This window comes from Schistocerca serialis, chromosome 7, assembly GCF_023864345.2.
Source record: "Schistocerca serialis cubense isolate TAMUIC-IGC-003099 chromosome 7, iqSchSeri2.2, whole genome shotgun sequence".
NCBI lineage: Eukaryota > Metazoa > Arthropoda > Insecta > Orthoptera > Acrididae > Schistocerca > Schistocerca serialis.
In genome coordinates this window covers 52607846-52631768 of record NC_064644.1, presented here as the reverse complement: position 1 = coordinate 52631768, position 23923 = coordinate 52607846, and the positions used below count along the sequence as shown (strand labels likewise).

Sequence of the window (23923 nt, the reverse complement as noted above, 5' to 3'; positions counted from 1 at the left end):
ACGGGAGAGGACGGACACGACCAATGAAGGACAGAACGATCAACAACAACATCGAACAACGGAGTCACAAGGAAACCTAACAACCACGTCCACTTGTACACAGAGCAAGGAAGTAAGTAAGCTGTCTAATGTGAGGCGATGTGTCCACAGACGTACGTGAGATTGGACTGGCTGGCTGAGCTTTTTTTTTCTTTATTGTGATTTCATTCCTTTGCCCTATATGGGCAGGGGAGGGCTGTCAGCTGCACAATCCGCCGCTCTTCAGCGAAGTGACATAACAACTTAAAATAAGAATAAAATGTTACATACATAAGGCGATAAAGGGGAACTTAAAACAGAATAATGGGAGAAAATGGAGGTAAAAAATATAGGCCAACACGGAGACGTTCATGGAGGACAGTCAAAAAAAGTCACCGGAAAGTTAAAAAACACAGGTGGCGATTCTTCAAAACTCAGAGAAGACACTGAATGGACATGCACGCCTTAAAAGTCGGCCACAGTAGTAAAAACACTCCAGAACCACACACTTAAAACCCACTTGGAGCACACACGATGAAGAGTAAAACTGCCAGGCGGGACCTGCCGAGGGAAAGGGCAGACAGGATGGAAAAGGAGGGGAGAGCTTGGGGCAGCTGGGAAGCGGCGGGATGAAGAGAGGAGGGGCATCAGTGGGTACATGAAGAGGCAGGAGACACGTGGGGCGGGAGATGAAGAGGGAAGACAGGGCAGGAGTGAGTGCAGACACTGAACGGAGACACAAGAGATGGAGGGGGAGTAGGAGGGGGAAACCGCTAAGGAGGAGGGAGGGGGAGGGGGAGGAGGAGGAGGTGGAGAGGGAGCCCTGAGGAGGAGGCAGGAAGATGGGGTTAGAGTTGGTAGGAAGGGTAGATGTCAGGGCGACCTCATCATCCGGGAGGGGTAGACAGTGGAAGTTGCATAGCAGAGAGCGACTTCTGGATATGCGACACTCCAGCGACAAGCAGCAGCATCGGGCGAAAAGCTCATAGGGGGTCCTGCGTGGGAGCGACCATGTCGCGCTACAAGATGGCTGCTGAGAGCCAACCAGCTGTTTCTATAAAACGGCAACCCCAAACTGTAGAATACTATAGCTGGAGAGTAAGGCTACAAAATCAGGCTTACTTAAGAAAATAAAGCGAAAAGGAATACTCTTCATGAAATTTACAAAGGGAGGAATCTCCATGGAGAGTTTCATCAATATCATCAACTAGGAAGATCACCAGAGAAATTCTTCGAATACGCGTGAGTGAGCAGAGGAACATTCGATTACCTCAAAGGCCGAAATACTAAATGTCTTTTCCCAATGATGTTTCACAGAGGAAGACTGCACTGTAGTTCCTTCTCTAGATTGTCGCACAGATGACAAAATGGTAGATATCGAAATAGGCGACAGAGTGATAGAAAATCAATAAAATAGCTCAAAAGGGGAAAGGCCGCTGGACCTGAAGGGATACCCGTTCGATTTTACACAGAGTACGCGAAGGAACTTGCCCCCCTTCTTGCAGCGGTGTACCGTAGGTCTCTAGAACAGCATAGCGTTCCAGAGATTGGAAAAGGGCACAGGTCATCCCCGTTTCCAAGAAGGCACGTCGAACAGATGTGCAGAACCATAGACCTATATCTCTAACGTCGATAAGTTGTAGAATTTTGGAACATGTATTATGTTCGAGTATAATGACTTTTCTCGAGACTGGAAATCTAGTCTGTAGGAATCAGCATGGGTTTCGAAAAATAAGATCGTGTGAAACCCAGCTCGTGCTATTCGTCCACGAGACATAGACACGGGTTCCCAGGTAGATGCCATGCTTCTTGATTTCCGAAAGGCGTTCGATACAGTTGACCACAGTCGTTTAATGAACAAAGTAGGAGCATATGGACTATCAGACCAATTGAGTGATTGGATTGAGGAGTTCCTAGATAACAGAACGCAGCATGTTATTCTCAATGGAGAGAAGTCTTCCGAAGTAAGAATGATTTCAGGTGTGCCGCAGGGAGTGTTGTAGGACCGTTGTTATTCACAATATACATAAATTACCTTGTGGATAACATCGGAAGTTCACTGAGGCTTTTTGCGGATGATGCTGTAGTATATCGAGAGGTTGTAACAATGGAAAATTGTACTGAAATGCTGGAGGACCTGCAGCGAACTGACGCAAGAGTGCAGGGAATGGCAATTGAATCACAATGTAGACAAGTGTAATGTGCTGCGAATACATAGCAATACATTTAGCTACAAAATAGCAAGTCAGCATCTGGAAGCAGTTAATTCAATAAATTACCTGGGAGTAGGCATTAGGAGTGATTTAAAATGGAATGATCATATAAAGTTGATCGTCGGTAAAGCAGATGCCAGACTGAGATTCATTGGAAGAATCCTAAGGAATTGCAATCCGAAAACAAAGGAATTAAGTTACACTACACTTGTTCGCCCACTGCTTGAATATTGCTCACCAGTGTGGTATCCGTACCAGATAGGGTTGACAGAGAGATAGAGAAGATCTAACGGAGAGCAGCGAGCTTCGTTACAGGATCATTTAGTAATCGCGAAAGCGTTACGAAGTTGACAGATAAACTCCAGTGGAAGACTCTGCAGGAGAGACGCTCAATAGCTCGGTACGGGCTTTTGTTGAAGTTTCGAGTACATACCTTCACCGAGGAGTCAAGCAGTATATTGCTCCCTCCTACGTATATCTCGCGAAGAGACCATGACGATAAAATCAGAGAGATCAGAGCCCACACAGGCATACCGACAATCTTTCTTTCCACGAACAATACGAGACTGCAATAGAAGGGGGAACCGATAGAGGTGCTCAAAGTACCCTCCGCCACACACCATCAGGCGGCTTGCGGAGTATGGATGTAGATGTAGATGGAGAATAAATTAAAGACTAACGTTTTGTACGTGATCAAGAACTTTTAACAACCAATAAATGCGGGAGAATGACTGACTACACTAACAATAAATATAATTTTACATCAATATATGCAGCTGTTATGTGTGGTGTGATGGTAGCGTTATAGATTGTTGCAAGAAAAGTGTTCGATTCGATCCCTTGTGCATTTTATGTTTTAACTGACTTAGCTAAAATTCGATATACTACGTATTATGTATACTGTTTACACTGCATAGCTAAGTATATTTTGAACGTCTTGCCGAAGAAATTGATCTTTTTATGTGTCTACACACCTATCCAAGTGTATCACACACATTAAATTCCTAATAAATTACAAGGAACAATGAAATTTTACAGATATTTGATATTGCGAACGTAATTCATCAGCAGTCAGTGCTAAGGCCAAGGGGTTCCAGTTAATCGAAATAGTCTGCAAAAGCGAAGCATACAGAATTTTTGAAAATAAAGTCACACGTATTGTGAAATGATTTGCCAAAGAGTACGAAATAAATAATGTTAGGGAAACGTTTGGTGCACCTCATTTTCTGTTCATGATTTCGAACATCATTCAAAGGCACATAGAACATTTCTCTGATCTACTTATTTCTTCTACACAAATCATTTCATAAATATTTGACCGATTTCTTTCATTTTATTTTCAAGTTTTATTCAGGAAACATGATCGTACAGACTCCTCGTTTGCTTTCCTAACGTTTTCTTTACTCAAAAATCCTAACTTTGGTACTTGATTCGAAGTACGTCTGTCTGACATTTAAATACCGCACCAATGTATCATTTTATGTGCAAAATAGCTAGGCATTAAACAGATGAAATTTTTGACACTTCATTTACATAGCTTGGCAGCAGTTTTTCGTGAAATATTTCAATTTTTCCGCAACTCATTAATTAAGTTATCGTTAATTACCCTGATTACTTGCAAGCAGTCAAATTTTTTCATGCAAAACTAGAACTCACGCTGGTCACTTTGTCACCCCGTTTATCTGTCTCTCTCTCTCTTGGTTTGGCTATGACAATTCGGACAAAACCTCATGGTGTAATTTATAGGGAGTCTTGTCTTCGCTCTGCTCTCGCGTTTACAAAAACGTATCGAGTGTCACTTGATTCCCGAAGCGTAGAAAAGGTTCGGACACGCCGCGAGCGACCAGTCAGTTAATATAACAACCAATATCTCTAAAATGAAAAGAGATATTATTCCGGTCTCAACTTTAAATACAATTTAGATGTATTGATAACATATCATATGCTATAACGTATGGCCTAAGTGAACTATATGGAAAGTCTACAATGTGATTTTACCTCTACAAATTCTTAAAATTTTCCTGCAGCTGTGTACTCAATTTCGTGCAGCACAGTAACTACGCCGAGAAACGAAAATAAATTCAGCTCTTTATCGAGCAAAGACATAAAGCTATAAGATCCGGAAGAATAAAATTTTTTACCGAATAATTTTCTTAAAATCGGATGCTAAGTATTTCATTGCGGCCATCGCGTCCGCTTCACTGCTTTGCCAAGATGACACGTGGCTGTCGCTCTCTGTCACGCATGCTTTAGCGAAAAGATTCAAACATGTTTGAATTCAAACGTCGCCATTTGCAGCGGAAGAAAGGCAGCGACACACATGTCGCTTGCGTAGGACATTTCCGTAAATATACCAGCGGTTGTGTTTTGTAGCCTGAAGCTGGCGACCTCTGTTGGTCGCTTCTGTCGCTTAGGTAGGACACGGCCTAACATGTAGCCCACCTGTAATTACTCACCCACCTGTTCGGACGCGGTCCCATGGAAAACGGGGAAAAAACCAAGTGATCGACATACAGTTCTCGGCCTATTTGTTCACTGAAAACTATTTGAATATTTGGATAGCGAAGTGCAATAAGGTTCAAAATGGTTCAAATGGCTCTGAGCACTATGCGACTTAACTTATGAGGTCATCACTCCTCCAGAACTTAGAACTACTTCAACCTAACCAACCTAAGGACATCACACACATTCATGCCCGCAGCAGGATTCGAACCTGCGACCTTAGCGGTCGCGCGGTTCCAGGCTGAGGCCACTCCGGCCGGCAATAAGATTTTACATGTTACTAAACAGTAAAAATATTTCAGAAACTCACAGGCATTTTGTCATGCCGTTTTGAAAACACATTAAATTCAAAGGTCCATAAAATGTTCGTGATAACACTTGCCAAACAGGATTATTAGATAAAATGTTCCGTTTTTAAACAATTCTTTCGTGTAAAATGCCGTTATCACATAATTTTTTTTTCATTTAAAGGTCTCATTAAATGAATCTGTCGAAAACGTTCTTTCTCACAATTACAAAATTGAGTTTGATTGAGAATTTTTCACAGTTTTAGAACGTTGAATTCAATGATTTGTAGATACGATGGTATATCTTGCGACAGATTGCACGAGCGATGGTCCTTGCCGATAGATGGTAGTCGATGACAGGACCCTCAGGTGCGAACAGAAACATAGGAAGACATGCCAGGATTTGTGGCTGGTTACTGGATACAGGTGACTAGTTGTTGTTCTTCCACAGGACAGACATCTCGGGTATGGGACACATAGAGTACAATCGACTAAGCATTAATATACAAACATGCAATTACGCCATTTGACTGAAAGAGGTTGTATTAGTACATATCATATGTGAGCCGTCGTAAAAATTGCTGTTTTGAAGAGCGCGCCGCAGCGTGTTGTGTGAAGCAGTCGCCCTCCGTTTCTGGCCGTGGCGCCGCTGTGGCAATCGCAGCTTTGGTGTCTCCCTCTGGTAGGAAAGGGGAAAGGTTGCCTGTTCACGTGCTTTTAAGGGACGCTATGAGCTCACCAGTCCTCCCCCATCTGCTCCTATTCCTCGAACATATCCGCATCCTCTACACCTCCCGCCGTCTTGAACCCCCTCACCCCCTAGTTGCTCCTCTCCTCTCCCATCCCCGCCCCCTGCCACGTCTTCATCGTTGTGTCCCCCCTACCCTCCATCACTGCAACCTTCATCTCCTTTCCCAAGGTGGCTTCCATCAACTCCCCCTCCCAGATGATGCCCTCTCTCCCTCCATTTACCCCTCCTATCAACTCTGATCCTCACTCCCCCTCCTTTCCTCTGTCCTTTTCCCGGGCTCCCTCTCCCCCCCTTCCATCCTCTTTCTTCCCCACCACCCCTCTCTTTGCCCCCTTCTCTCCCCCGTGTCCTTTTCCATTTCCCTCCTCTGCCTCCTCTCATTCCCTCTCGCGTCTGCCCTTCTCCCCCTTTATTAGACCTCTCCCTCCTTGGTTCCCCCCTTTTCGTTTTTTCCTCTCCTCCCTCCTTGTTTTTCCCCCTCCTGCAGGTCTCCCCCCCCCCCCCAATCAGCCTTTGGCTCGGGAGTGTCGTCTTTGTGCTGCCCCTCTCTTGCAGTGTTCTACAGTGAGTGTTCTACAGTGCGTGTTTTACAGTGAGTGTTCCGTGTTGTGTTTTTTGGGACTTGTTGCGAACGGCCATCATACTGTCGCTGGGTGTGCCTTTTATCTCTTGCGAACAGAAACCAGACTGTCGCCATGTTTTTTAATTGTGTGTCTACTATGTTACTTGTCTGATTCCTGTGTATTTTATCTACATTGCCAACCCCTTTTGCTTTCTGTTTTAACTTTCCGCAATTTTACGCCATTTTGCACTTTACATCACCATTTTATCGCCTGTTTTTCCTTGTTTCTTTCTTCTTCCTTTATTTAAAAAAAGTCTGTAGGCTGTAGAGCAGCGTAGTAAGCTGCTGCCAGCCCGCCCCCTTCGGGGGGAATTGAAAATCAATAAAGAAAAAAAAAACTCGCCAGTCGGTCAGTCTGGGTCAGTCTCCTGTCCCCAGCTTTCTAGTCTGTCTCTCGTCCGCATTTGTGAGGCAGTTAGTGTCTGTCTGACTTCTGGAGTGCTAGTATGTCTCTCGATCGGATCAACCTTTAAAGCCGTCAAAATGAGAGTCTTTCCACTCCGCCAGTAAGAGAACTCAGCGAGTGGTCGCCCGGTCGGGCCTTAGTTGCTGCATCTGAGTCTGCGCGTTAGGCTGCCAGTTTGCTCAAGTTTGCTCACGCAATGGGCATTGGCGGTTGGCTCGATCGGTTGGTCGGTCGCGCACTAAGACACAAGATGACTTGTCCGTCTTGAGCGTCGGCGCATGTGAGGTCGCAACCTGAGTCCAGTAGGCCGTGGCGTATAGCTACGGGTAGTGACTTAGCGGTCGACACGAGAGTAACAGGAGTCAACCCACGACATCACTCTGGCCGGTGCGAGCAGCAACGCCGTGGTGTAACTGGTTCTCCGAGCGCTTCTGGGCCCCTTCAGTTACCATCTTGTGGAGCTTGGCTCTGGTCTTTCCTGGTGCTAGGATGTCGTTTTGGCAGTGGGCGTGTTTCCTCTGCATGGTTGGGTCCGAGCCAGTATTTCCGCCGTCGTGTGCCTGGGAGTGAGTGGGAGACGCACCAGGAGTCCTGTCGCGACGGAGCAGCAGTCGCGGACGGAGCAGCGGGCAGTCGGTGTGTTGGTGCGGATCAGAAAAGACGGGAGATCGGCGCGCCTTCCTGTGTCCTATGAAGCGGCTCGCAACGGACGGTTCGGGAGAGTGATATGTTGTGTGATTTACTGTTCTTAAATTTTACTTGTTTTCTAGGTCAGTCTCTCGTTCCCAAGCTTGCTCGTCTGTGTCTCGTACGCATTTGTTAGGCAGTTAGTGTCTGTCTGTCGTCCGAAGCTGCCTCTGTAATGTTTGTCGGTTTTGGTGTTGACGAATTTGTTGCTAGGAGTTTAACGGCCTAAATCCTGAAATATGTTTTGATCTTGCCTATCATCTTGAGAGGCGGTATCTGTGTACTGTTGAGTATGTTAACTTGTTTGGCCAACCTTGTAATATTTGATATAAGATTGCATTTCATGGGCTTTTATTTAAATGGTAATTTTAGTATATAAAGTTGCCACCGTTCCGCCGTAAGTTAATTTTTTAATTTTAGAGTTTTGTACCATTTCCATCCCTCGTACGGGGTGCATAGTTTGCGTGCTTGTATGAGTTGTTAAAACTGTTAGTTTAAAGTAATCTGGTGTGTTGCAGATTTGCACCAGGGTAGTCTTTCAGAGGTTGTTGTGAGCGGTCGTAACTACGGCCGTGTCAAAAGGGAGCGGCAAGGTTCTCAGCCCGAAAGCTCATACAGTCAAAAATTTGTTTGTTTCTGCCTCTGAATAAATTGTAACTTGATATTTAGAGGGTGCTTTCTGATTATAATTTTCAATCTGTTTCTTTTAAAAAATGCTTTAGGCACCATTCAAGTGAATAAATTACCATTTGTTAAAAAGGAATCTGCTTATAATTTCATCAGTTACTCCCTGGCAACTAGTTCCACGCTCACATAGTGTGATTAAATGTGTTAATGTTCTTGATGAATCGCTAGTAAATAAAATAAATGCTTAAGAATATTCTTTGAAAATAAATCCACGGTTCGCCGGCCGTGGTGGCCGAGCGGTTCTAGACGTTTCAGTCTGGAACCGTGCGACTGCTACGATCACTGGTTCCAATCCTGCCTCGGGCATGGGTGTGTGCGATGTCCGTAGGTTAGTTAGGCTTAAGTAGTTCTAAGTTCTAGGGGACTGATGACCTTAGAAGTTAAGTCCCATAGTGCTCAGAGCCATTTGAACCAACCAAATCCACGGTTCAATATGGATGCATATTATGATTTTATATTCTGTTCTTGGTGACAGTTTACATTCTTTTGTTTGCGTTTTGTTTGCCGCATTGAAGTTTTGCGAACTGTACTGTTGTCCAGGTTGCCGCTGCTTTCCGATTGCATCATGACTGTTATTTGTTTGCAATGAGTATTGCAGTTTATTTATTCACGTATTACGCTACCAGTATTTGGGCTAAATGAGCGTTCACAGCTTATCGGTGACGAGTCTCCACGTTTTGAAATTCTGCTAGTACTGGGCGATCACGTGGCTCACATTCTACGTTGACAATCCAGAGCTTCGCGCGGAACATTGTCGAAGCTGCAGGCTGCAGGCTGTCTGTGTACATTCGGTCGTTGCAGTGCGAGCTCCCTTGCACGGCTACTTGCGCCTTACCTAAGAGTTTCTGCACCGGATACTGCACATGCACACGTGATTGAACATTTCACTGATGGTAAGCGTCAACTTTATTATGCACTTTACAACACTAGTATGTTCACTGTTATCACAGACTACTTCCGTTGCACAGTTTTGTTTATTTGCACACAAAGTTAACGTGCAATGGCTTTCTCTGAAAGTCTTTAATAGTACTGCCTTTGGCATTAGTTTTGTTGCTCATTAGCAATTACATATATACACTACTGGTCATTAAAATTGCTACACCACGAAGATGACGTGCTGCAGACGCGAAATTTAACCGAAAGGAAGAAGATGCGGTGACATTCAACTGATTAGCTTTCAAGAGCATTCACACAAGGTTGGCGCCGGTGGCGACACCTACAACGTGCTAACATGAGGAAAGTTTCCAACCGATTTCTCATACACAAACAGCAGTTGACCGGCGTTGCCTGGTGAAAAGTTGTTATGATGCCTCGTGTAGGGAGGAGAAATGCGTACCATCACGTTTCCGACTTTGATAAAGGTCGGATTGCAGCCTATCGCGATTGCGGTTTATCTTATCGCGACATTGCTGCTCGCGTTGGTCGAGATCCAATGACTGTAGGCATAATATGGAATCTGTGGTTTCAGGAGGGTAATACGGAACGCCGTGCTGGATCCCAACGGCCACGTATCACTAGCAGTCGAGATGACAGGCATCTTATCCGCATGGCTGTAACGGATCGTGCAGCCACGTCTCGATCCCTGAGTCAACAGATGGGGACGTATGCAAGACAACAACCATCTGCACAAACAGTTCGACGACGTTTGCAGCAGCATGGACTATCAGCTCGGAGACCATGGCTGCGGTTACCATTGACGCTGCATCACAGACAGGAGCGCCTACGATGGTGTACTCAACGACGAACCACGGTGCACGAATGGCAAAACGTCATTTTTTCGGATGCACCCGGGTTCTGTTTACAGCATCATGATGGTCGCATCCGTGTTTGGCGACATCGCGGCGAACGCACATTGGAAGCGTGTATTCGTCATCGCCATACTGGCGTATTACCCGGCGTGATGGTATGGGGTGCCATTGGTTACACGTCTCTGTCACCTCTTGTTCGCATTGACGGCACTTTGAACAGTGGGCGTTACATTTCAGATGAGTTACTACCGGTGGCTCTACCCTTCATTCGACCCCTGCGAAACCTTCATTGCAACAGGATAATGCACGACTGCATGTTGCATGTCCTGTACGGGCCTTTCTGGATACAGAAAATGTTCGACTGCTGCCCTGGCCAGCACATTCTCCAGTTCTCTCACCAACTGAAAACGTCTGGTCAATGTTGGCCGAGCAACTGGCCCGTCAAAATACGCCAGGCACTACTCTTGATGAACTGCAGCATCATGTTGAAGCTGCATGGGCAGCTGTACCTGCACACGCCATCCAAGCTCGGTTTGACTCAATGCCCAGGCGTATCAAGGCCGTTATTAGGGCCAGAGGTGGTTGTTCTGGGTACTGATTTCTCAGGATGTATGCACCCAAATTGCGTGAAAATGTAATCACATGTCAGTTCTAGTATAATATATTTGTACAATGCATATCCATTTATCATCTGCATTTTTTCTTCGTGCAGCAGTTTTAATGGCCAGCAGGGTACTTTTAAGTCAGCCAGTCAGTCAGGCAGCAGCAGCCGACTGAGTCACAAGCACCAACAGAGAAGTAACCGATATTGTGACTTTTACGAGTTCGTAACCAGGAGCGAATATGATAATATCATCTGTGTGCCTAATTAGTTTACTTTCTTGAGTTTCTGCGTGTTAAATTAATAGCTAATAGTCGCAGACCTCGTCTTTTCGTTTGCGCCGGAAAGTAAACCGATTCCTAATCAGAGGCGAATTATTTAGTTTCACCTGAATGCTTCGGTAGTTAGCTTTTTGAGTCTCTATGTAGTAATGTGACAAACAGACCCGAACTATTTGAAACAGTTAGCGCAGAACAGGGAATTAGCGATCATAAAGCGGTTACTGCATCGATGATTTCAGCCGTAAATAGAGATATTAAGAAAGGTAGGAACATTTTTCTGTTTAGCAAAAGTGACAAAAAGCAGATTTCAGAGTACCTGATGGTTCAACACAAAAGTTTTGTCTCAAGTACAGATAGAGGATCAGTGGACAAAGTTCAAAATCATCGTACAATATGCGTTAAATGAGTATGTGCCAAGAAAGATCGTAAGAGATGGAAAAGAGCCACCGTGGTACAACAACCGAGTTAGAAAACTGCTGCGGAAGCAAAGGGAACTTAACAGCAAACATGAACATAGCCAAAGCCTTGCTGACAAACAAAAATTACGCGAAGCGTAATGTAGTGTGAGGAGGGCGATGCGAGAGGCGTTCAATGAATTCGAAAGAAAAGTTCTATCCACCGACTTGGCAGAAAATCCTAAGAAATTGTGGTCTTATGTCAAAGCGGTAGGTGGATCAAAACAAAATGTCCAGACACTCTGTGACCAAAATGGTACTGAAACAGAGGATGACAGACTAAAGGCCGAAATACTAAATGTCTTTTTCCAAAGCTGTTTCATAGCGGAAGACTGCACTGTAGTTCCTTCTCTAGATTGTCGCACAGATGACAAAATGGTAGATATCGCAATAGACGACAGAGGGATAGAGAAACAAATAAAATCGCTCAAAAGAGGAAAAGCCGCTGGACCTGACGGGATACCAGTTCGATTTTACACAGAGTACGCGAAGGAACTTGCCCCCCTTCTTGCAGCGGTGTACCGTAGGTCTCTAGAACAGCACAGCGTTCCAAAGGATTGGAAAAGGGCACAGGTCATCCCCGTTTTCAAGAAGGGCAGTCGAACAGATATGCAGAACTATATAGACCTATATCTCTAACGTCAATAAGTTGTAGAATTTTGGAACACGTATTATGTTCGAGTATAATGACTTTTGTGGAGACTAGAAATCTTCTCTGTAGGAATCAGCATGGGTTTCGAAAAAGACGTTCGTGTGAAACCCAGCTCGCGCTATTCGCCCACGAGACTCAGAGAGCCATAGACACGGGTTCCCAGGTAGATGCCGTTTTTCTTGACTTCCGCAAGGCGTTCGATACAGTTCCCCACAGTCGTTTAATGAACAAAGTAAGAGCATATGGACTATCAGACCAATTGTGTGACTGGATTGAAGAGTTCCTAGATAACAGAACGCAGCATGTCATTCTCAATGGAGAGAAGTCTTCCGAAGTAAGAGTGATTTCAGGTGTGCCGCAGGGTAGTGTCGTAGGACCGTTGCTATTCACAATATACATAAATTACCTTGTGGATGACATCGGAAGTTCACTGAGGGTTTATGAGGATGGTGTTGTGGTATATCGAGACGTTGTAACAATGGAAAATTGTCCTGAAATGCAGGATGATCTGCAGCGAATTGACGCATGGTGCAGGGAGTGGCAATTGAATCTCAATGTAGACAAGTGTAAGCTGCTGCGAATACATAGAAAGATAGAGCCCTTATCATTTAGCTACAAAATAGCAGGTCAGCAACTGGAAGCAGCTAATTCCATAAATTATCTGGGAGTACGCATTAGGAGTGATTTAAAATGGAATGATCATACAAAGTAGATCGTTGGTAAAGCAGATGCCAGACTGAGATTCATTGGAAGAATCCTAAGCAAATGCAATCCGAAAACAAGGGAAGTAGGTTACAGTACGCTTGTTCGCCTACTGGTTGAATACTGCTCAGCAGTGTGGGATCTGTACCTGATAGAGTGATAGAAGAGATAGAGAAGATCCAACGGAGAGCAGCGCGCTTCGTTACAGGATCATTTAGTAATCGCAAAAGCGTTCCGGAGATGATAGATCAGTGGAAGACTCTGCAAGAGAGACGCTCAGTAGCTAGGTACGGGTTTTTGTTGAAGTTGGGAGAACATACCTTCCCGAAGAGTCAAGCAGTATATTGCTCCCTCCTACGTATATCTCGCGAAGAGACCATGAGGATAAAATCAGAGAGATTAGAGCCCACACAGGAGCATACCGACAATCCTTATTTCCATGAACAATACGAGACTGGAATAGAAGGGAGAACCAGTGGAGTTACTCAAGGTACCCCTCCGCCACACACCGTCAGGTGGCTTGCGGAGCATGGTTGTAGATGTAGATGTAGAATGTAATTTATTAGTCGCAGTTCTTGCGTTTTCGTCAGGATCTACAGTAGAGTTGCGCAGAACGTACCGATAGTCCGTTTATCAGCATAGTTTAGTTTTCCACGGTCTTTAGTATAGACAGGGAACGTGAATGTTGTGTGCGGATGCAAGGTGAGCGGGTGACACTTCGCTCTCAGCTTCAGGTTGTGATGGCTTCGGTTACACAGCTTGAGTCTGCAGTGGATGGGCACCACTTGTGTGGGCCGGCTGTGGGGATCCAACGCATATCCAGCACGTCCGAGTCCTCCGATCGGTCCTCACCAGTGGCCAGCCCAGTTACTGCTCGCACTGAGGTTGACCTCTCACCTCTGGTCGAGTGGCAGGTCGCCCCAGGGCGTAGCAGGCGGTGGAAGACTTGCCAGACGGCCGAACGCAAGGCCACCCCGGTTTGTCTGACAAACAGGTTCCAGGTTCTGTCTGTGGCTGACGCTGTCGCTGAGCCACATTCTGTCACCTGTCCTGTTTCAGAGCAAAACCTCTCAGCCTGCAAGATCCCGACGATCACAGAGGGTACGATTATTGACAGCTTGAAGCTCCATCATTAGGCGCGTTATGGGGCCCCTCAGGGACACGGCTCCCAAGGAGGGAAATAAAACCAATGTGCACTCCGTGTGCAACCTGGTGGAGTCATTCCACATGTGGTACCGGTACTCCCAGAAGCCATGAAGAATACAGGATGCAGTCAACTGCAGGTGGTTGCTCACGTCGGTACCAAAGATGTGTGTCACTTTGGACCAGAAGAGATTCTCTCTGGTTTCGAGCTTCTAATAGAAGTGGTAAAAGCCACCAGTCTTGCTTGCAAGATGAAAGCAGAGCTGACCATTTGCAGTATAGCCGACAGTACCGATTGCGGACCTCTGGACAGAGCCGAGTGGAGGGTCTTAATTAGAGGCTCAGACGGTTATGCGACCATGCAGGCTGCAGATTCCTCGACTTGCACCAAAGGGTGGTTGGGTTCCGGATTCCGCTGAACAGGTCAGGTGTCCACTATACGCAGGAGGCGGCCATAAGAGTAGCAGGGGCTGTGTGGCATGGACTGGCCTGTTTTTTAGGTTAGAGGGCCTCGGGAAAACACGAGAAGGGCTTCAGTCACAAAGGGTGCAGGCCGAACACAGAGAGAACGTAGATACGACAACCAGTTGTAAATTGTCGTAGCTGAGTTGGAAAAATACCAGAGCTCCAAGGGCTAATAGAAAGCACTGTTGCTCAAATAGTTTTAGGCGCTGAAAGCTGGCTAAAGCCGGATATAAGCTCAGCCGAAATTTTTGCCAACGACCTAACAGCGTTCCAAAAGGATTGGCTAAATGCGGTTGGAGGTGACGTGTTTGTTGCTGTTAGAAGTAGTTTATCTAGTCGCGAAATTGAAGTAGATAGTTCCTTCGAGTTAGTATTGGCAGAGGTCTTTCTTGGCAACCGGAATAAAATAATAATTGGGTCCTTTTACCGACCTCCCTAATTCAGATGATATAGTTGCTTAAAAGTTCAAAAAAACTTGAGTTCGATTTCAAACACATACCCGACACATGCGATTATAGCTGGTGGTGACTTTAATGTACCCTTGATACGTTGGCGAAAATACATGTTTCATTCTGGAGATACGCATGAAACATCATCCGAAATTGTGATAAAGGCATTCTCCGAAAACTATCTTGAGCAGCTAGTTCATGAGTCCATGCGAATAGTAAACGGTTGTGAAAAAACACTTCACCTCTTAGCAACAAATAATCCTGAGTTAATAACGAGCATCAAAACCGATTTAGGGATTAGTGAACACAGGGCTGTAGTAGCGAGATTGAATATTGTAATCTCCAAATCCTCCAAAAATAAACGAAAAATATACCTATGCAAAAAAGCAGATAAAAATTCAGTTGACGCTTTCCTGAGATACAATCTCCACTCATTACAAATTAATAAAGTAAGTGTAGACCAGATGTGGCTGGAATTTAAAGAAATGGTATTGGCAGCAATCGAAAGATTTATACCAAATAAATTATCAAACGACGGAGCGGATCCTCCTTGGTACACAAAATGGGTTAGAATATTGTTGCAGAAACAACGAAACAAACATCCCAAAATTAAGCAGACGCAAAATCCCGAAAATTGGCAATCTTTGACAACAATAGATACTGCCGAAGACAGTGCTGCCAAAGCAGAGTTACTAAACACAGCCTTCGGAAATTCCTTCCCAAAAGAAGACAAAGTAAATATTCCAGAATTCGAATCAAGAACAGCTGCCAACATGAGTAACGTAGAAGTAAATATCCTGGGAGTAGGAAAGCAACTAAAATCATTTTATAAAAGCAAGTCTTCTGGTCCAGACTGTATACCAATTAGGCTTCTTTGAGAGAATGATGATGCATTAGCTCCATACTTAACAAACATATACAACCGTTAACTCGTCGAAAGAGCCGCACCCAAAGACTGGAAAATTCCACAGATCACACGAGAAGTCAAGAAAGGTAGTAGGGGTAATCCACTTAATTACAGGTCCTTGTCATTATCGTCGATATGCAGCAGAATTTTTCAACATATATTGTGTTCGAACATCATGAATTACCAAAAGACCGACCTATTGACACTCAGTCAATATGGGTTTAGAAAACATCGTTCCTGTGAAACACAACTAGCTCTTTATTTGCATGAAGTGCTGAGTGCTCTTGACGTGGGATTTCAGATCGATTCCGTATTTCTGGATTTCCGGAAGGCTTTTGACACTGCACCACACAGGCGGCTTGTAGTGAAATTGCGTGCTTATGAAATATCGTCTCAGTTATGCGTCTGGATTTGTCATTTTCTGTCAGAGAGGTCACAGTTCGTATTAATTGCCGGAAAGTCATCTAGTAAATCAGAAGTGATTGCTGGCTTTCCCCAAGGTAGTGTTATAGGCCCTTGGCTGGATTTAGGATACAATCTGAACAGCCGTCTTAGGTTATTTGCAGATGACGCTCTCGTTTATCGACGAATAAAGTCATCCGAAGATCAAAACAAACTGCAAAACGATTTAGAAATGATATCTGAATGGTGCGAAAATTGGCAGTACACCCTAAATACCGAAAAGTGTAAGGTCATCCACATGAGTGCTAAAAAGAATTCGTTAAACTCGGGTTACATGACAAATCAGTCAAATCTAAAGGCCGTAAATTCAAGTAAATACATAGGAATTATAATTAAGAATAACTTAAGTTGGAAGGAAAAGATAGAAAATGTTGTGGTGAAGGCTAGCCAAAGGCTGCGTTTTATTGGCAGTACACTTAGAACATGTAACAGATCTACTAAAGAGACTGCCTATACTAGGCTTGTCCATCCTCTTTTAGAATATTGCCGCGGGGTGTGGAATCCTTACCAGATAGGACTGACGAAGTACATCGAAAATTTTTAAAGAAGGAGAGCACGTTTTGTATTATCGCGAAATATGGGAGAGAGTGTCACTGAAATGATAAAGGATTTGGGCTGGACATTATTAAAAGAAAGGTGTTTTTCGTTGCAACGGAATTTTCTCATTGAATTCCGATCACCAACTTTCTCCTCTGAATGCGAAAATATTTTGTTGGCACCGATCTACATAGGAAGAAACGATCACCACGATGAAATAGGGGAATCAGAGCTCCTACGGAAAGATATAGGTGTTCATTCTTTCCGCGCGCTATACGAGACTAGAATAATAGAGGATTGTGAAGATGGTTCGATGAACCCTCTACCAGACACATAAATGTGATTTGCAGAGTATCCATGTAGATACAGATGTAGATGTAGAAATTAAGCTGATATTGAAGCTATGTGTTAAATATAACGCCCAAATTAGCTTGTGTGTTCGCTGTGTGGAGAATCGTTGAATACGACATCACCTCATATTATTTGTTTAATACTTGCATTAGAACATGGCTGTAGATGAAATTAATTATATCAGTTTTTGCAATATCTTTCAAAATTTGTTATGCGAATTGTGTTTGGCCATTATTTTATGCGTTATGCGATAGTGCTTTACATGTATGTGTTTAGTAAGTATGTAGCACTCAGATTATATCTTTGTTCCAAGACAACCCAGTTCAAGAGCCATTCCCGATCTTACCCCATACTCATACGAAATCACGCATAAAAGTAACTCTGAAATGCAAAACTAATGTCTGAAGGCATCAGTAAGTGCCAAAATAAGCACATAGTTTAATCGCAAGATAGATTACTGAGCCCCTAGCCTGATGGCTAAGCATTGACACTGGACATCATCCTATAGAAAATAGTCCTTTAGTATTTATGTACACGAGTACATCTACTATAATTCAAATCCTTTATATTGAGCTTGTGGGACGTGTACTTCTGACATGTATAGTTACAGTATTTACAACTAGTCAAATATTTTGGAGACAAAGAGTAAATAAATAATCATAAAAGTAACACACTATACACAAATTATGTCTAGAAAACTATACTGCTATTTACAGTTTATCACATGGCGTTCTACGGATCGGAGCGTGGAATGTCAGATCCCTTAATCGGGCAGGTAGGTTAGAAAATTTAAAAAGGGAAATGGATAGGTTGAAGTTAGATATAGTGGGAATTAGTGAAGTTCGGTGGCAGGAGGAACAAGACTTCTGGTCAGGTGACTACAGGGTTATAAACACAAAGTCAAATAGGGGTAATGCAGGAGTAGGTTTAATAATGAATAGGAAAATGGGAATGCGGGTAAGCTACTACAAACAGCATAGTGAACGCTGTGGCCAAGATAGATACGAAGCCCACACCTACTACAGTAGTACAAGTTTATATGCCAACTAGCTCTGCAGATCACGAAGAAATTGAAGAAATGTATGATGAAATAAAAGAAATTATTCAGATAGTGAAGGGAGACGAAAATTTAATAGTCATGGGTGACTGGAATTCGAGTGTAGGAAAAGGGAGAGAAGGAAACATAGTAGGTGAATATGTATTGGGCCTAAGAAACGAAAGAGGAAGCCGCCTGATAGAATTTTGCACAAAGCACAACTTAATCATAGCTAACACTTGGTTTAAGAATCATGATAGAAGGTTGTATACATGGAAGAACCCTGGAGATACTAAAAGGTATCAGATAGATTATATAATGGTAAGACAGAGATTTAGGAACCAGGTTTTCAATTGTAAGACATTTCCAGGGGCAGATGTGGACTCTGAACACAATCTATTGGTTATGAGCTGTAGATTAAAACTGAAGAAACTGCAAAAAGGTGGGAATTTAAGGAGATGGGACCTGGATAGACTGAAAGAACCAGAGGTTGTACAGAGTTTCAGGGAGAGCATAAGGGAACAATTGAAAGGAATGCGGGAAAGAAATACAGTAGAAGAAGAATGGGTAGCTCTGAGGGATGAAGTAGTGAAGGCAGCAGACGATCAAGTAGGTAAAAAGAAGAGGGTTAGTAGTAATCCTTGGGTAACAGAAGAAATATTGAATTTAATTGATGATAGGAGAAAATATAAAAATGCAGTAAATGAAACAGGCAAAAAGGAATACAAACGTCTCAAAAATGAGATCGACAGGAAGTGCAAAATGGCTAAGCAGGGATGGCTAGAGGACAAATGTAAGGATGTAGAGGCTTATCTCACTAGGGGTGAGATAGATACTGCCTACAGGAAAATTAAAGAGACCTTTGGAGATAAGAGAACCACATGTATGAACATCAAGAGCTCAGATGGAAACCCAGTTCTAAGCAAAGAAGGGAAAGCAGAAAGGTGGAAGGGGTATATAGAGGGTCTATACAAGGGCGATGCACTTGAGGACAATATTATGGAAATGGAAGAGGATGTAGATGAAGATGAAATGGGAGATATGATACTGCGTGAAGAGTTTGACAGAGCACTGAAGGACCTCAGTCGAAACAAGGCCCCCAGAGCAGACAACATTCCATTGGAACTACTGATGGCCTTGGGAGAGCCAGTCCTGACAAAGCTCTACCATCTGGTGAGCAAGATGTATGAAACAGGCGAAATACCCTCAGACTTCAAGAAGAATATAATAATTCCAATCCCAAAGAAAGCAGGTGTTGACAGATGTGAAAATTACCGAACAATCAGTTTAATAAGCCACAGCTGCAAAATACTAACACGAATTCTTTACAGGCGAATGGAAAAACTAGTAGAAGCCGACCTCGGGGAAGATCAGTTTGGATTCCGTAGAAATACTGGAACACGTGAGGCAATACTGACCTTACGACTTATCTTAGAAGAAAGATTAAGGAAAGGCAAACCTACGTTTCTAGCATTTGTAGACTTAGAGAAAGCTTTTGACAATGTTGACTGGAGTACTCCCTTTCAAATTCTAAAGGTGGCAGGGGTAAAATACAAAGAGCGAAAGGCTATTTACAACTTGTACAGAAACCATATGGCAGTTATAAGAGTTGAGGGACATGAAAGGGAAGCAGTGGTTGGGAAGGGGGTAAGACAGGGTTGTAGCCTCTCCTCGATGTTATTCAATCTCTATATTGAGCAAGCAGTAAAGGAAACAAAAGAAAAATTTGGAGTAGGTATTAAAATCCATGGAGAAGAAATAAAAACTTTGAGGTTCGCCGATGACATTGTAATTCTGTCAGAGACAGCAAAGGACTTGGAAGAGCAGTTGAACGGAATGGATGGTGTCTTGAAGGGAGGATATAAGATGAACATCAACAAAAGCAAAACGAGGATAATGGAATGTAGTCAAATTAAATCGGGTGATGCTGAGGGAATTAGATTAGGAAATGAGACACTTAAAGTAGTAAAGGAGTTTTGCTATTTGGGGAGCAAAATAACTGATGATGGTCGAAGTAGAGAGGATATAAAATGTAGACTGGCAATGGCAAGGAAAGCGTTTCTGAAGAAGAGAAATTTTGTTAACATCGAGTATAGATTTAAGTGTCAGGAAGTCGTTTCTGAAAGTATTTGTATGGAGTGTAGCCATGTATGGCAGTGAAACATGGACGATAAATAGTTTGGACAAGAAGAGAATAGAAGCTTTCGAAATGTGGTGCTACAGAAGAATGCTGAAGATTAGATGCGTAGATCACATAACTAATGAGGAAGTATTGAATAGGATTGGGGAGAAGAGAAGTTTGTGGCACAACTTGACCAGAAGAAGGGATCGGTTGGTAGGACATGTTCTGAGGCATCAAGGGATCACCAATTTAATATTGGAGGGGAGCGTGGAGGGTAAAAATCGTGGGGGGAGACCAAGAGATGAATACACTAAGCAGATTCAGAAGGATGTAGGTTGCAGTAGGTACTGGGAGATGAAGAAGCTTGCACAGGATAGAGAAGCATGGAGAGCTGCATCAAACCAGTCTCAGGACTGAAGACCACAACAACAACACACATGAGGTGTCTTTATAAGACAGGTTTTGGTTTTAGAAGTAAAATTGAGTTTTTCAGTCAATTCTTAGTGTTTTTTGAATGCATTTCCGCTTCTCTTTACAACATCCATATAACGGTTTTGACACTTTTCTTCTCACAACTAGCTGTACTATGTACATGAAAATAGAAATGAAATATTTACTCAGATATATACAATACAAATGCTACATTTACGAAATAAATTTCTCGAGATTCTTACGTGGATATAAACTGCTAATTTTGTTTCATAGGATGTTTCTACTATTCCAAATTCAAGCATTTTCTTGATTTCTTTGTTTACTGCCTGTCTCTTGGTCTAATAAATACTATAGGTTGTGTGACGTTTTGTGAGGCTTAACTTGCATGTGATATATGTTTCCTTTTATTATACCTGACTTTTCTGCAAAGAGTCGTAGATGTCTATACAAGACATTACATAGTTAATTTCTCTGCTGCTCACTTAAGTAATCTGATTCCAAAATTTGTTTAAATAAATACTAGGAAAGAACGTTAGCCGATGAACCGGTTTCAATTATTACTACTGTAGATATTTTACCTGATTCAGCTTCAACTGCAGTCTGTACCAGTGTATTGTTTTCCTTTGTGTCGGAATTTTCCTCAGAGAACAATTCATCACGAATATCAACACAATTATTATAACGCATCAAATGGATCTGTTTTAGTGCCCCATACACTACCCATGATCGCTTTCCAAGAGCTCGATATGATCGAAATTAGTTTATTAGCAGGGTATTTGGAGTTTGATTATTTCCAAACACTTCAATTAGCCTCATGGGTTTGTTTTTTACTAAACAGTTCACAATATTATTACTGTTATTCTGATTACTTTTGTTTGGGTTATTATTCTGAGTCGAATGATGTTGCCCATTGTTTGGTGATGCAGTATTCGATTGTCAATTTGCTTATACGTTGTTTGACCATGTTTGTGGCATTATTTTGTTACCCTGATTATTCCTGTGGTTCTCATTCCGTTAACCGGGATTACTCTGAATATCGTCAGCCTTTCTTTTCTTTTAGAAGTGCTGTCGGTTGTTACCTTCCTGTGCATGGTTACTTTTATGACTTTGCTGTGATGTATTTCGGTTATTTCCATTCCGATTACCGATGCCGTTATTGTTTTGGTTTCGGTTCTGGCTCACATTACTACTATTATTGTGGTACGCTTTGTCCTTACTATTAGCCTACCCGTTGTCTTGAGTCCACTGCTGTGCGTCTATTGAGTCAACAACAGACATGAACTGCTCAATGTCATTTTCAGCTTCTTTCAATAGCTTTTAAATTTAAATGTTATTTTACCTTTAAAATTCAAATAACTTCTTTTACTGATATGGGATCATCCAATATCTTGTGGCGTTGATATATTTCTCGAAGTATTGCTTAGAATACCTTGTTTGTTGTTGTAAACCTCAGGTGAGCACACTTCTTTTCTCAATCTCTCTTGCTTGTCTGGAGACCAGAACTTTGATAAGAAAAGCCCTCTCGAATTGTTGATACGTTTCAAATTTCTTTAAAATTTCAGATACCCACAGCGCACATTCTCCTTTTACACATGAGGCAACAAACTGTATTCTCTGGGTGTCTGTCCAAGATCAGGGCAGTATCTCTCTGAAACTCTTTATGAAAACAACGGCGTGTTGACCCTCTTTCTTGTCTGGGTTGTGCGTCTGAAACTGACGATGCTTGAGCAAACTCTCCTGCAACTAGATATTCGTCAAAGCATTTTCTGACCCCGTATCACTCGATGAATACCACTCAATTGTGTAAGTGTTGTAACGTGTTTCTCTGTACGACACATCCGATTGTGGAGACGGTAAATGCATGTGCGAATTGTTTGTTGATACAGCTGCTGGGCTTATGCCTGCATTATTGCGCTCAACTGACAGTTCGCTTTCCAGTTTGCCTAAGTGTTCTTCCACCTCATGCTTACACTGAGGAAAATCACGTTTTAGCGTCGTTTTACTTTGTTGTAATTCTATTTTTACTCAATCCAGACAGAGTTTCTTGTACTTCACTCACTTCCGAGTTCAACTGCCCTACCGACCGGAGTATGTCTCTACATGCAAGTTGTAGGTCAGCAAAGTTGTTAGTAACAGTTTCTGTCTTCGAATCTATTTTTATTGAAACCTCCTGGCAGATTAAAACTGTGTGCCGGACCGAGACTCGAAATCGGGACCTTTGCCTATCGCGGGCAAATGCTCTATCAATTGAACTACCCAAGCGCGACAGAATCCTACAAATATGTTGGGGAATGCAAATCATAAAATACCGATATGTTGAAAATAAAAACACATGCAGAGGTTACTGTATCTTCTAAGTTACAGTAATAAAATAAACCGCAAAGTAGCCTAAAAGTCACTATTTAAGAACGTAAAGGTAATTGGAGTACATAAAAACTATGATTTATCATAAAAGGAAAAGCATAAATCCAAAGTTTGTGATTCAGAATGAATTATGTAGTAAAATGTCTCGTTTTTCTTGGATGTAACTTGTTGCTAATTTCCTTCTGACAACATCTCAGTTATTAGATGGATCGCCAGGAAATAGACTATAAATTGTGCTTTCTTCCTCCCTTAGATGTAAGATGAGAACAACAGCTTAAGCTTTGTTATGTGTTTCTCAGGGACATGGAGGCTCCAGGGAAGACTAACTACAAGTTGTAGTGGAAATGGACGCAAGGACGACCCGATCTTTAGTGAATCATACCCTTTCCTTTTCGTAATAAAATAAAATGAAAATGTAAACTCTCCCCCCCCCCCCCCCCCCCCATATATCTAATTATTTAGCGAAAGTGTCGTACGGACACCCACTTTAGTGTCTATGATTCTGATGAAAATGTGAGTACTGTAAAACGAAAAATTTATGGGTGTTTCTTTTTCAGGTAAAGACTGAAAGATTAATGAAAAAAATGTAATAATTTTTGTAATTATTGAGCATTTTATTTAATGTTCCTACGTAATTTATATAAATGATTTTGTGAAAGTCTTTTATGTCGTGTTTTCCAAGTGTGTATAAACCTGATTATTTAGTATGTGTACCAGCAGAGGTAATGTGTAAAACTTCCTGGCAGATTAAAACTGTGTGCCCGACCGAGACTCGAACTCGGAACCTTTGCCTTTCGCGGGCAAGTGCTCTACCAACTAAGCTACCGAGCACGACTCACGGCCGCTACTCACAGCTCCACTTCTGGCAGTACCTCGTCTCCTACCTTCCAAACTTAACAGAAACTCTCCTGCGAACCTTGCAGAACTAGCACTCCTGAAAGAAAGGATATTGCTGAGACATGGCTTAGCCACAGCCTGGGGGATGTTTCCAGAATGAGATTTTCACTCTGCAGCGGAGTGCGCGCTGATACGAAACTTCCTGG

General features: G+C 42.8%; 1 non-coding gene across 1 annotated transcript; it reads right to left on the bottom strand.

The window, feature by feature from the left end:
* Nucleotides 1–23637: 23637 nt before the first annotated feature.
* Trnas-cga (transfer RNA serine (anticodon CGA)) lies at nucleotides 23638–23711 on the bottom strand. Its single transcript has one exon. It is a non-coding gene; the product is annotated as a tRNA-Ser (tRNA).
* Between the last annotated feature and the right edge of the window lie 212 nt (nucleotides 23712–23923).